This window comes from Echinops telfairi, unplaced genomic scaffold (assembly GCF_000313985.2).
Source record: "Echinops telfairi isolate 266 unplaced genomic scaffold, ASM31398v2 ScPeMD7_5167;HRSCAF=5991, whole genome shotgun sequence".
NCBI lineage: Eukaryota > Metazoa > Chordata > Mammalia > Afrosoricida > Tenrecidae > Echinops > Echinops telfairi.
Window position 1 is genome coordinate 1,656,654 of NW_022109066.1, and position 13,610 is coordinate 1,670,263.

At 48.3% G+C, this 13,610-nt stretch overlaps 1 protein-coding gene across 2 annotated transcripts in view; it reads right to left on the reverse strand.

Moving 5' to 3' along the window:
* Positions 1 to 13,610, reverse strand: part of UBASH3B (ubiquitin associated and SH3 domain containing B) — a 184,938-nt gene that overhangs the window by 40,826 nt on the left and 130,502 nt on the right. The window lies entirely within an intron of this gene.

The window sequence follows — 13,610 nt, forward strand, 5'->3', positions numbered from 1 at the left end:
GGGACCTTGAGCAGATATCAGAAGCAGATTCCTTTATACTCAAGGCCATGGGATTGGAGCAACTAATGGCAATTAATTACTTTTATTTATTTATTTACTTTTTACACCTGTCTTTATCTTATTTCATTTATTTTTAAATCATTTTATCGGGGGCTCATACACCTCTTGTGATAAGGGAAAATAATTATTTAAATTGGACGCCTTGCTTAGAATCAGCTGGACCTGCGAACTGTAGACATTTGTCATGTACAACTATGAACTTGACCTCTGACCCAGGTCCTAACCTTCCCAATAATGTCTAGGGTTCATTCTTGGCAGAGAACAGAAAACAAACGACGCAGAGTCTCACTCCTGAGAATAACGGGGAAGGCCCGCACAAAGAGGATAAGAACAATGACAAATCAGTCAGGCAAGCAGCTGTGAGGAAAGTAGCCAAGTGGGAGGGGCCAGCACCCCCTGGCGGTCTGGTAGCAGTCTCAGTCTCAGCGGGGCTCGTTCCCACTGTCTAGCTTCCGCAGTGTCCGTTATTGGGCCCAGGAGCTGGCCTAGCTCTGGGACCGCAACTCCATTCAACCACCAGGACCACACAGATGCCCTCTTTTGAGAACCACTTTCTAGAAACTTAGCAAACATCACCTCCCCACCCCCTTTTTTTTTAGCCCATTAGTTCCAGGAAGTTCTTCCGAGCAGATCCCTTCCGTTCTCCAGGCTGTGGCTGCTGGGTCCCCCTCAGTAATTGACTGGGGGGTCACAGCCCAAGGGGCTCACAGTTTTGGAGAAAGACACAGGCGCATAAGGAAAATTCTAACATCTCAAGCTAGGGGCATGACAGAGATGAGCACAGTATGCTATTGAGTTGCAAAATAGTTACATCTAACTCAGTAGGCAGGGGAGAGCTTGGAGCTTTGGTTCTCAACCTCTGCACCAACTACCCTGGGATGGGAAGCCACAGAGAACGCGACTGTGTGTTTTGGGATATTTTGAAAATTTAAAGGAAACACCGATAGTAATATTCAGCAGTTTTTAGATACCACAATTATAAACCACGAGCTCAAGGGAGTTCCCAGTATCAACATTAGATTGACACCATGCTTGTAAAGTGGGCTTTGGGGACTGCTACCCTCAGCAGGAAGTGCCCATGAAAATCAAGGGCCACGGGCCACGAGAGGGGTAGTCTGGATCTGTATGGTTTGAGGAACTCCACTGCTCAACGGGTGCACGCATCCCATTAGCAAGTTATTATGGCTCTTTGAGAACGACCTAAAATGTGTTTCTTCAATTAATGTATTTTATTTACTCACATGGCACTTACATGGTGAGGGCATGAATTATTAAGTTGTTGGGCTCTAACGACTAGACAGAACTATCAGCTATTTCTTTTGGCCTCGGGAGCGCCTGTAAGAAGCTGCCCAACACTAAGGCTCTATGACCTGACAAAGCTTGAGGATTTCTGTCCGAGAGGAAATGATGAAGGAGCAAGCAAGGGCTTTCTACTCCTGTACAGTGTCACAGTCTCAGAAACTCACGGGGCAGCTCTCCCCCGTCCTATGGGCCACTATGAGTCGGCATCGGCTTGGTGACAGCGAGAAAGGAAACGATGCTTGACGTGGTCCTTATAAGTCACCATGAACCAGAATCGCCGTGACAGCAACCAGTTTGCTTCTTTGGCTTCAGCTTTGAAGGAGATTTGTTCCCTCTGCTCGGACCAAAGGGACTCAACAACGCCTGGTCTTTCATGGTCTTTGCGCTTGGTTAGTTCTTCCACGTGTCCAAACACTGTGCAGACGGTTTAACCCAGCAGAATTGCTCCCGCTTTCCTCTGTAATCAAATCTTTCATGGGTCAGGTTCACATAAGGAGCTCCAGCTTCGTCCCTTGCCATCAAGGCCAGGAGAACAAGCTTGCAATGTGACTGGGCCGCTCCGTTCTGACCAACTCATCTTCCAAGCCGCTGCACCCCTGGCCTCCTTCCCAGGAGGTACAGGCAGGGTGGCGGAGAGGTCTGTCAATAACCATAAACCATAATGACCCTGCCCACTTCCTTCAGAGGAAATGAACCTAATGGAGGACGATCTATTGATCCTGCAGACCCAGTTTCAGACTCAGTCCCCTGGTGGTGAACCCTTTCAGTTAGCTGGGGTTAATGGCCCAGTGCTTTCAGCTGCTGTTCCTCTAACAATCAATGGCAGAGCAAGCCTGCTGGGGACACTACCCTCAAGGCCGGCCGAGAGAAAATGCTCTGAGCTTTTTCAAAAAGTTGATCAGAGAAGCAAGAAACAATTACTGAGCTATTTGTGGGCTTAAAAAGGCCTTGCATCGAAAGGACTCCGACTTGCAGTGATGCCTCTTTCTCTTCTTCAAGCAAGAAGACCCTCCTTTCCTGCCCACAGAAAGCCCATTTAGGGGCTCTCTCAGGGGGTGGTTAGCGGGGAAACTGCTGCTGAGGTCCCCCGATGTTTTTCTGTGGCAGGGCCCAGCAGCTCATCTGGGGAGGCCTTTGTCTTGTTCTCGTTGAAAAGGGGCTGGAGCTCTGGCCTCTTGCTGTAGAGAAGCAGTAGTTTGTAATCGGGAAGCCAACCATTAGACCATGAGTTGTACCATAATAAAAATCCATTTCTATTTGCCTCTCTTAACAGTCTTTCTAGGATCTAAACAATACTCCCCCAGCCCTCCACCCCTGCCAAGGCCAACAAGGTTTTGTGCAGGGCAGATTGGTATGTTTGCTGGGTCAAAAAAGAGTACATCCTTGTGAGAGCATCTCTAATGAGCTGTGGGACTGTGGGCAAGTTCATTATCCTCTCTGTGACCCAGCTTCCCAAGCTCTGCAATGGGGGTGCTGATACCCTCCTTGCAGAATGAAATGGTCATAAATATCCGATGAGGTATTTGAAGAGTTTCAGCACAGTTCCTGGCATCTACCAGGCGAGGGACACTCCTAAGCATATTATCTCATTATTCGCTGCCATTGTCCTAGAATAAACGTCTGTGAGTTCCATGCTAATAGCAATAAGTGAAGACGTGGCACCAGGATACCCAGCTCCTGTCTCTGCTACAGCCATCTGCAACTATCTGGGCTGGGCTGGAGGCCTGTGTGGGATCTGGGTAAAAGGCTTTTCAGACAAAGGCAATAATACAAGGAAAGGAAACCAGCCAGTTTCCTTTCGATGACAGGTATAGCAGAAGTCTATTGGAGAGCTTTCACTAGAAAGGAAGACAGACTGGTCACCCTGTTGGTCCAGAGCCAGGTAGGGTAGATTCGATAAGGAAGGGAGTAGGGCACTATTGAAAGACTCAGAGGGGGGGAGAGACCTCAGGCAAACGGTGCTTCTCCATTGCTGTGTGAAGTCTGGCAGCCCTGAGCTGCTTGTCTCCAGTGGCTGGGCACCAGGGAGAGGATGAGCAGGTCTTTTGTATTTCTGTGCCCTCCTAACTCAATGGCCTCCATGGATTCTTTTCTTCTTGATCTGCTGAGTAGCACCTTCGTTCCCTGCCTGAATGACTGGCTGGGGTAATAGGACAACAGTTTTAAGAGTAAAATGCAGTATACGTGGTGAGCTATTATTATTCCCTGAGAAACAGAAGATTCAAAGCTGTCTCTGTTTTGCACAAGGTCAACCAGCAAGCCAGGGGCATAATTATACCTGGAGTCAGGTTAAATGAGGTCATAAGTCTTATCCCAATGGGGGATGTGCCCACGGGGTGTCAATGCCAAGAATATTTTGGTAAAAATACTTTGCGCAGAATCCTACTCATAAGAAGAAAATAAAAACCTCACACAAACGAAACTGTTGCCTTGTGTAGATTCCAAACAATGGCAACCCCATGTGTTACGGGGTAGCACTGTGCTCCGTAGAGTTTGGTGTGGTGGGGTACGCAGTGGGCCGTTGGAAGACACAGCTGCTCCACTGGAGAAAGATGAGGCTTTCTACCCCTGGAAAGAGTTACAGTCTGGTGTTCAGCTGTTAAAAGACAGAGGTCTTAAAGGGTCTTAAAGGCTTGAAGATAAGCAAGCAGCCATATAGCTCAGAGCAACAAAGCCCACATGGAAGAAGGAACACCCGCCTGGGTGATCATGAGGTGGAATCAAAGACCCAGAACAAAAAATCACATCAATGTGAATGAGGGGGAGGGTGGAGTGGAGACCCAAAGCCCGTCTGTAGACAATTGGACATCCCCTTACAGAGGGTCACAAGGATGATGGCAACATATGTACCAATGTGCTTGACACAATGGATGGATGGATGGATTGTGGTAAGAGCTGTTAAGAACCCCCACTAAAATGATTTTTAGACAGCCTTGGACACCTCCAGGGGCAGTTTGGAATCCACTCGAGGGCAGGGAGAGAATCTTTCTGGAACAGATTACGGGGTCTTTCTTCCATGGTATAACTGAATGCGCTCAAATCTCCAGCCTTTAGGCTGAAAGCAAACTATATTGCTACCTGGGGATCTTCCAATCCGTCAAAAGTGAAACTCACTGCCACTGTCTAACCCAAACCCTATATAGAGATTCGGAGATTATAAATCTTTGTGACGTAGACAAGCCCATCATTTGCGTGTAGAGCATCCCAATGCTTATCCAATGAGAGGTACTCTATAAATCAGGGTGTTCTTTATCTCCTCAGCATGGCCTCACTGCTCCGCTCCTGGGTGCTCCCATGGACCTCCGAGCAGGAACTGGGAATGGCATGTGAGTTAGTTCTCGAGCTCACAGCTCAGTTCAATTTCATGTTCCAAGTGTCAGTCTCTGACGCTTGAGATTACCCCAAAATCAAACAAAACAAAACAAAACAAAGAGATTGCAGGTTCCACAGAAAACTCTAGAAACCAGGAAAACCCATGAAAACAGCCTCTGCTTCCCCTGAAAACAAGGTGCAGCTGGTTTGGGTGGCAAAGTGTTTGCTGAATAAAAAGAGCTGTGAGCCTCGGGGTGCCTGGAAAGCAGTGGGTTAACAGAGAACCAAGTGAGCCTCGCAACTCCTTTCACGGCTGGCGACCCAACGGGGAAGTGTCCACAGTGTGTCAAAGCCAGCGACAGTTCCGAGCCCAGAGAAGGCAGTGGTGCCCCCGGAAGGCAGAACATGGCCAAAGTAGAGGGCAAGCACTCCCATACGAACATGCTGGGCAAGGCCAACACCATGGCAAAGCTGACTCCTTCCTTGAGATGTTTGCGTAAGCACTTTCCTGGATCCTAACCAGCCAGTGACGTAGGTAGAATAATGTTGTAATTTTTTTTTTTTAATTTCCTAGACAACAAAGAGAGGCAACAGATTGGTGGAAAGATTTGCTCGGAGCCGTGCATTAGTGTGGGCTCAGGGGAACTCAGCACCCTGCTCTGCTCTTTCTGGAGCAATATGGTCTTCTGCAGTTCATTTCTGAGGCAAACACTGGCAAGTAGAACTCAAACCCAGAGAGGAAACAGCCTTTACTCCCACCCAACCAAAAAAAAAAAAAAAAGATCTGGGAGAAACAGATGAAAATGAAGTCATTTCAGGTTGTAGATGACAACAGAGACTCATTTTCCCCTCCCATTTCCACCTCCTTCCTCCCCCCCACCCCATGCCCCCACCTCTTCCCTTTTTAAGCCACTAGACACAGCTAAAAATACTTAAACACGGGTGATTTTTAGTCTTTGTGAAAGGATTTCAGCCCAAACTACGTGAGAGGCTATGACTCACAGGCTTGATGGGTCAAAGCGAAGAATAAAGACCAAGCAAACCTACTGCCACCAGTGTGTATGTAACTCTTCCCGATGAGGAATGTAGTGCTGTGGTGGTTAGGTGCCATCCAGCTGGGCTCCCACTTGTAGAAATTCTGTAGACAGCAGAACCAAACACTGCTGGGCCCCGTGCCACCCTCACAAGTGTCCTCTGTTTGAGCCATTGGGCCAAGCCATTTCATTGAGGGTCTTCTCTTTGGCTGACCCTTACTGCACCAATCAAAATGTCCTTCTCCAGGGACTGGTCCCACCTAAATGTCTATTCAAAGTACGTGAATATACTCTTGCCATACTTGCTTCTAAGACTCATTTCTCTAGTACTTCTTACAAGTCAGAGCTGTTCATTCTCCTGCCAGTCCACGGTGTGCCCAGTGGGCTTCATGTATGGAATTCAGAGATATCTACTCTTCTCTGGTCTTCCTTACTCATGGCCAGGCTTGCATGCATGTGCGGAGCCTGGAAAGACCAGGGCCTGGCTCCGGTGCACCCGAGTCCTCGACGTGAAATCGTTGCGGTCGTTTGCAGTAGATTTGCCCAAGGCAATGCATCATTTGATATCTTGACTGCTGCTTTCCTGGATGACCATGGTGGATCTAATCCAAGTTATTTATTAGCTCGCACTTACTAAGTGTTTACTGAGCCAGACACTGTATTATCCATTTTAAATGAGAAAGATTTCATCCACTGCTCCCTCAGCCCTTGGAGGTAGATGCCCTCATTTAGCTAATTGAACAGATGTGGAAAGTGAGGGGTAGGGACGGGGTGCAGCTTGTCTAAGCCACCAGGACTAGAGAGAGGAGGGTCTGGAACTCATGCATGGGCTCAGCCACGGCCACACAGCCTTTCACGAGTTATTAAGAGAGAGGTTGGATACTAGTATCAACAGGGCCCTCTCTGTGTCTGGGTCCTTCTAAGGCCAAATGGACTGATCAAGTGATGGTTTTCTGTAGCAACTTTCCACATAAGATGCCTGCAGTGCCTTCCACCCCGCAGACTCAGATGCATTAATTTACTTATCCATTCCATTAACCAACATGGATCAAGCCAAGCTCTGTTTCCACATATCGTGTTAAAGGGCTGTGAATATAAAGACAAGCAAACACGGCCACTGTCTGTAAGGAACGCCATCATAGTACCAATTCAATTCCACAAACAGATATTGCGAAGGGAAGGATGTGAACATTAATTATCTAGCATATGCGATGACATTTACAAGGGTCTTATTTAATCCTTCAACCAACCCGGTGTGGTGGCTGGGCCTGCCTCCACTACACACATGCAGAAAGCTTAAGGATATCGCTCAAGACTGCACAGCTGATCAGCAGCAGATCTGGGTTCAAATCCCGGTCTCGTTTTCAAATAGGGACACCCTCTTATCACCTCTCTCTAGTCCCACAGAATGACTGAGTCAGTTTCAGCTAGTATGCGAATTAAAACAAGCAAACAAGCAACCAGCCTGAATTTGGGGAATTACTCAGGTGGCTTCCCATTAGGAGGAAACGATTTCTGAGGGAGCCTTGGAAGGAAAGAGCAAGGAGAGGAGCGACCACTGACGAGAAGTCACCCACTGAGCACTTCCGGCCCACCAACGAACACACTGGAGAAATATGGTAGTTGGAGGATTCTGTGTCTGCTAGACCTTCCTGGTTACAGGCGAGGTCAAACTTGTCAATCAAGGCTGATGACACTTCCTTGGGGGTGTGGTCTTTTGTATGAGAGTGAGGGTCTCTGGGAACAGCCTGTCTCTCTACCCTTCTGCCGCCTTCCACCTGCTAGAACTCTGGGTCTGCCTCCAGGGATGGCCCCATGTGGGCTGCCTGGCCCTGAGAGCTGTCTGACAGCACCCTGACACACGCTCCTGCCGACTTTCAGTCCCCACAGCTGTGCCCCCATTGGCCTGGGATCCTTTCTCCATCTCAGTTCACCATTCTGCGTCACCGGCACGTGGCTACGGGAGCCTAAAGAGCAGCTTCGGGGGTAACTTCAGGCTTAGGGACTTGCCTTGGACTGGGCTGGGATGCCTTCTTCATCTATAATTACTTTTTATATCAAGTTTTTTCTTAAAGAAACCCAGTGTCACGGGATTTGTTTCTCTCGACAACCTGGCTCAACACAAGGAGATTCAACACTTCAGCCAACATCTAGCAAAGGCTGGGGCCCTCAGTCATTCAACCTCAAAAAGGCTGTCAATTCTCCTCAAACCGTAAATGAGCCTGAAAGGCAATCCTTCCCTGGCCAGACACAAGAGGAGACAGCCGGACAACCCAGTCCTTGATTGCAACCTTGGGAGGTGGTGAGCAGAAAACCAGCTAGCGGTGCCCGCTGGATTCTTGACTCACAGTCGCGGTGAGATAATGACTGTGTATGGTTGTGGACAATGAAGTTATCTTGCTGACTAATAGAAATGAATACATCAGCTTTTCAGGAAAGGGAACCAGGCAGGAAAGTAACATTCAGTGAGCCTTGGTTGGGTTTGAGCTTCAGCACTAAGGCACAATCCAGGTATTTAATGCAAGAGCGTTACAAACAAACAAACAAACAAACAAACCCCACCAAGGAACCCATTGCCATACAGTCGATCGTAGATGTTTACGGGAGCGATATAGCATCGTTTTCACCCTCAGTGTGGCTAGTGGGTTTCAACTGCCAGCCTTGTGGTTAGCAGCCTACTGCCTAACCCACACTGTTGCCAGGGTCCAATTTGAGAGACTGACCCCATCCAACTTCTTTATTATGCGTCCCATGCTTGTCTCCTGTCAAACTTGACTTAGGCCGTTCTTGAATGACCAGGCGTCCTAGGGTAGGGAGTGGGTGGACTGGCTGGAATCTGAGCACCGTGAGCACCACGGCTCCCCACTCCTGTGTGACCTCAGAGAAATGAACCAATCTCTCTCTAAGCTCAGTCCCCATGTCTGGAAATTAAGCTCGATCAGACCAGTTTGGTAAGGTTATGTAAAACGAGGTAAAGAAGTGGTCAGCTCAGTGCTTGGCACAAGTTCTGGGATCCCCAGCCACTGTTAGAAGCTCCCAAACTTTCCCTGACTCTAAGGATAAGCCTGCTTTGGGATTTTCCTGGATGGAATCTTGGGTAAAGAAGTCCTTATCTGATACTAGCAGGTTTACTTTGCAGCTGAAATCCCAGGAAATTCTACTCAGCCTGTTCCAACGCTGGGGAGCTGCTAAGAGGTCAGACTCAATTCCCTGAAGTGATTGACTGCTTCCCCTTTTATGGGGCGCAGTAGAAATGGGACTTTACCAAACACCCCAGGAAGTGAGAGAGGTCTTAAACCCTCTAGGAGGCAATGGGTTCGGCAGTCGGATTACACACCCCTTAGAGGGTACTCCCACCCTGGTCACGCCCTCACCTTTGCCCTCACCTTTCCCCGCGTGTCTAGTCTGGAGCTCTGCGTCTCTAGCATCAGTAAACATTTAGGCTCTTGCCAGACACCACCCCCTGGGGGTAGCGGCTAAGAAAACCACTCCAAAATCGTTGTAGCAAAGTCTTTTCTTCCTATTGGGTTCTAAGAGCTTAGACCTCTTATATTTGGGGAGCCCTCCTCCTTCAATAGCACAGGAGGGAAGAAAGCAGGCACGGCGGCACAGCAATGATTCCTTCTGCATTAGGTACAGAGACTGAGAGCCCCTTCGCCTAGCGTCACAGAGGGCCTGGCTAGTGCAAGCAGGTAATGCGATGGGTTGCCGAGGTTTGAGTCCACCCAGAGGTAGTTCAGAAGAAAGGCTTGGCGATCAACTTCTGACAAACCAGCCGCGTGGAAAGCTCTGTTCTGACACATGGGGTGGCCTTGAGTCCGCATCAACAGCAAAGCAGTTAGCTATGTGTTGTTTGTTTGGTTTTCTAATATGCTTTAAGGCAGTGGGTCTCAAGTTTCCTAATGCCGCAACCTTTTAATACAGTTCCTTATGTTGTGGTGACTCCCAACCATAAAATTATTTTCATTGCTACTTCATGACTGTAATTTTGCTACTGTTATGAATCGGGCAACCCCTGTGAAAGGGTCGTTCAACCCCCAAAGAGGTTGCGACCCATAGTTGAGAACCACTGCTTTAAGGTATGGTGTTTAGGATATGAAGCTCAGAGAGATCTCAGGCTTAGAGATCACGATCACAATTTGCTCATGCTCCTGATGAGGAACTAAGACTTGCAGAGGCAAGGTGACTTGACAAAGACCTCAACCGCCCCACGTGTGTCACTGTGCTGCTTCTCTCCCAGGCTTTGCTAAGAACATGGTGCTTATTTCCCTTTGGATCTAGTCTGACCTCTTGGGCTTCTTGTAAACAAGGCGTTTCCTGAGAGGATTCGGGACCCTTCCTGATGCAGCATCAAGAAGGGACCGCTTAGTTTTCCTTTGGCCTCTGCAGGCTGGTTAAGGCAGGGTCGATGAGTTGTTCCTTGTTGAGAGTTTAGCCCTGCCACCCCAGGATCCAACTTCCTTCTTTGACTTCCTGCAGGCCTTGCTGCAGCCTCCTCTGGGGGAGTGGGGTGGGGGTGGGGGCATTACAGCCTTTGCCAGCTGCTAGAAGCACTGTGATGTGGGAGGGGAGACTGGAGATAGACAAACAAGTCCCCTTCCTTGAGATTTAGGAAGTAGATAGTGGAAATAAAGGCGCACTGTGGGGATGAGACAGTAAAAGAAGGGCATGTTTGAAAGGACTCTCCTCGGCACCTTTGTTTATGCAATGGAATCGTACTTAATCCTTAGTGCAAGTTTCTGAGGTAATTTTAAAGACAGGAAATGGAGGCTTAGCGAGTCAGGCAGAATGACTGAGCACTCAAAGCAGGCACTTAAGAATCGATTTTGACCAGCGGCTCTAATTCTCTAGAGAAAGTCCTACCTTTTTGGAGCTCAAGGAGGACCTGACTCAGCACTAGGTAATGCCGCCTGGGTTTCAAGGCCACAAGCTCTCACCCATTTTTCACACAGCTCATTCTTACTGCCACATGCAAATTCCATGCTGGGCTCCTGGGAGGCCCACGCAGAGGTGTGGCCATGCCTGGATGTCAGGCTTGAGGCCCCATTCATCGACCCTCTGCTTCAGTCAGCTCACAAACTGCCCAGAAATACCTGTGTCCAGTGCCCCCTTCATGACAGGGTGAGGGGCCCTGACATGTCTGGGCACAAAGAGGTTCCCGTAATTGGCTCCAAACCCCAAGACACAGGCAATCCAATCGCCCGTGAGTTAAAAAGAAGAAAGAAAACCACCACACGGATTAAGATGAATGACTTATGATAAGGCCAGGTTTGCCTTTAACATTTACCAAAGTGCTTTCTGGTTTTTGTCCTTTGAAGCAGCAAGTCAGGCCTGAATGATGCCACCTTGCACTGCAGGGACACAGCCTAAGCTGGCTGCTGCCCCTCGTTCAGAGGAGGATCTTAAGTGTGCCACCGCCCCTCTGCCTCGCTTCTGCCTCATCTGCTCTGACCTTCCTCAGGGGGTCGGAGGAGGTGACAGCTAAGGAGCCCCAGGCTGAGAACCACTTGTCATCATTCAGGAACATAAGGCAGGTTTGTCCCTGTGAAAGCGGTTTTGAGAGGCTCTTCGGAGCTGTTGGGGAAAAGACAGATTATCCTTCTGAATGGCCAAGCCTTCTAGCGTCCGTTGTCCCTTTTTATAACTTGGTTTTCATTTTCCATGAAGAAAAGAAGAAGAAAGTCTAATCGTTTCAGGACTTTTCTACAGAAGGCTACAAGTCACACTGTTAGCTGGGTGATTGGAGAACTGTTTAAGGATGAGATGGGATATTGAGAAACCAAGAGAGAAAGACAACCCCCCCTACCCCGACACACACACACAAAAGAAAAGAAACCCCACTGCTGTTGCATTGATTTAGACTCACCGGGACTCTACATAAGGTTTCCAAGGCTGTACATCTTTGCAGGAGCAGACAGCTTTTTCCCAAGGAACTGGTGGGTTTGAACTGCCGTCCTTGTGGTTAGCAGTCCAAGGCTTACTAACTGTGCCACCAGGGAGAGAGAGGGGGGAGATGCATAATCTTTGCGCTTCTCTAGGAAATGGAATCCATGGGACTCTTCAGTTAGAGATGGCAGCGGATATTAGTTCCATTACACACGGTGCTTAGCAGGCACACCAGTATGTGTAAACCAGTGTTCAAAAGTCAACTATCCAAGGGACCATTAAGAGATGAAAGGATCAGCTAAATGTAGCATATGCACAAGGTGGACTGTTACTCAGTCGCAGAGAAATGGAAAGCTCTGATTCGTGCTACACTACAAATGGACCTGCAAAACATGATGCTGAGTTGAGTAAGATAAGTCAGACACCTAAGGAAAAATATCACATGATTCCATGCATATGAAATATCTAGAAGCTACAAAGAGTTAGTTTGTGTTAATGACCTTGTTTTGAATAACCCTTTGGATTACTGTGCTACTTTCCTTAACTATTCGACTGGGCTTGGAGCCCGGGTGGTGTAGTTGTTATGTGTTCGGATGCAATCCTCAGGGTCAGCAGTTTGAAACCATCAGCTGCTTCTCAGGAGAAAGACGGGCTTTCTACTCCCATAAACAGTTACAGTCTCAGAAACTCACCGGGGCAGTCCTACCCTGTGTTATTGCATCACTCTGAGTTGGCATCGACTTGGCAGCAGTGTGTTTTTGAGTTTACTTTGCTTGGCATAGTTAATCAATCCATTACTCACACAACAAGGCAATATAGCTGTTACAATAACACAATAATCAAGACCTTCCTTTCCAAAGACTGAAATGACTTTATGCTGACTCTAAGATCATAACCTAGCTCTGTCTTCTAGTATGTGATGCTACGACATGCTTAGGAAACTCCTCCTTCGTGATCAGCAGATAGGACTGTCCAGGCCCATCAGCCTGGCCTTCGCTGTGTTCACCCTTATCTTGCCACTTGGAGGTGAGAAATCTTATTCTTTTGACAAATATGTCCCTGCCTCCGCCGGGTCCTTCCTTCTTTCACCTCTCCAGATTGTACCAGACCCCTTGAGGTCACTCCGTTTGGTTCCTGTGATGCTGGGTGCCCTTGCAGTCTTGCCCATTGCAACATCCTCTCCCGCAGTGGCTTGTTATCTGCTGCTTCGTGTGTCTATCTCCTCAACAGCACTGGAGAGCACTCCAAGAGAGCAATGGCTCTTAGGCAGTGCAGGACACCTTCAGGACTCAGGTAAGGCTGGTTGAAAGGGTGGAGCAAGGCGGCTGATGAAAGGCCTGCAGACTTAGAGGAGGTCAGATGGGTAGGGAGACAAGGTGAGCCAGAAACAAATTGTTTCCAAAGGAAGTGTCATTACTTCTGTTCAGGTGGCCCATGCTTATCTGCCCAGGGACCCCAGGCTTGAGAAAAACAGTTTCCTATGCCTTCTGTCTATTGAGCAATAAGAATTCATTTTCCTGTTTTGCTTTACAGTAGGTTGATATAAAGGAGGGTGGGTGGGGCAAGTGATTTGCCATAAGCTGGTAACCAAAAGGTTGACAGTTCAAATCCAGCCAGTGGCTCAGAGCAAGAAAGGCTTGGAAATCTGTCTCTATAAACATGACATCCAAGAAAATACTGTGAAAATACTGCAGCACACAGGCTTGCCAGGAGCTGGAGGCTGACTGGAAGGCAGCTAACAAGAGGGCGGACAAATTCCACCCCAATCACAGGAACATAGCATTTCAGATAACTATGAGGCAACCCACAAAGTCTGTAGTTCAAATCCACCAGTTCCTGTGCGGGAGAAAGATGGGGCTTTCTACTCCTATAAAGAGTTACAGACTCACTCACTGCCTCACTCTCACTGTCTCACTGCCTCACTCTCTCACTCACTGTCTGACTCACTCACTCACTGCCTCACTCTCTCACTCACTGTCTGACTCACTCACTCACTGCCTCACTCTCTCACTCACT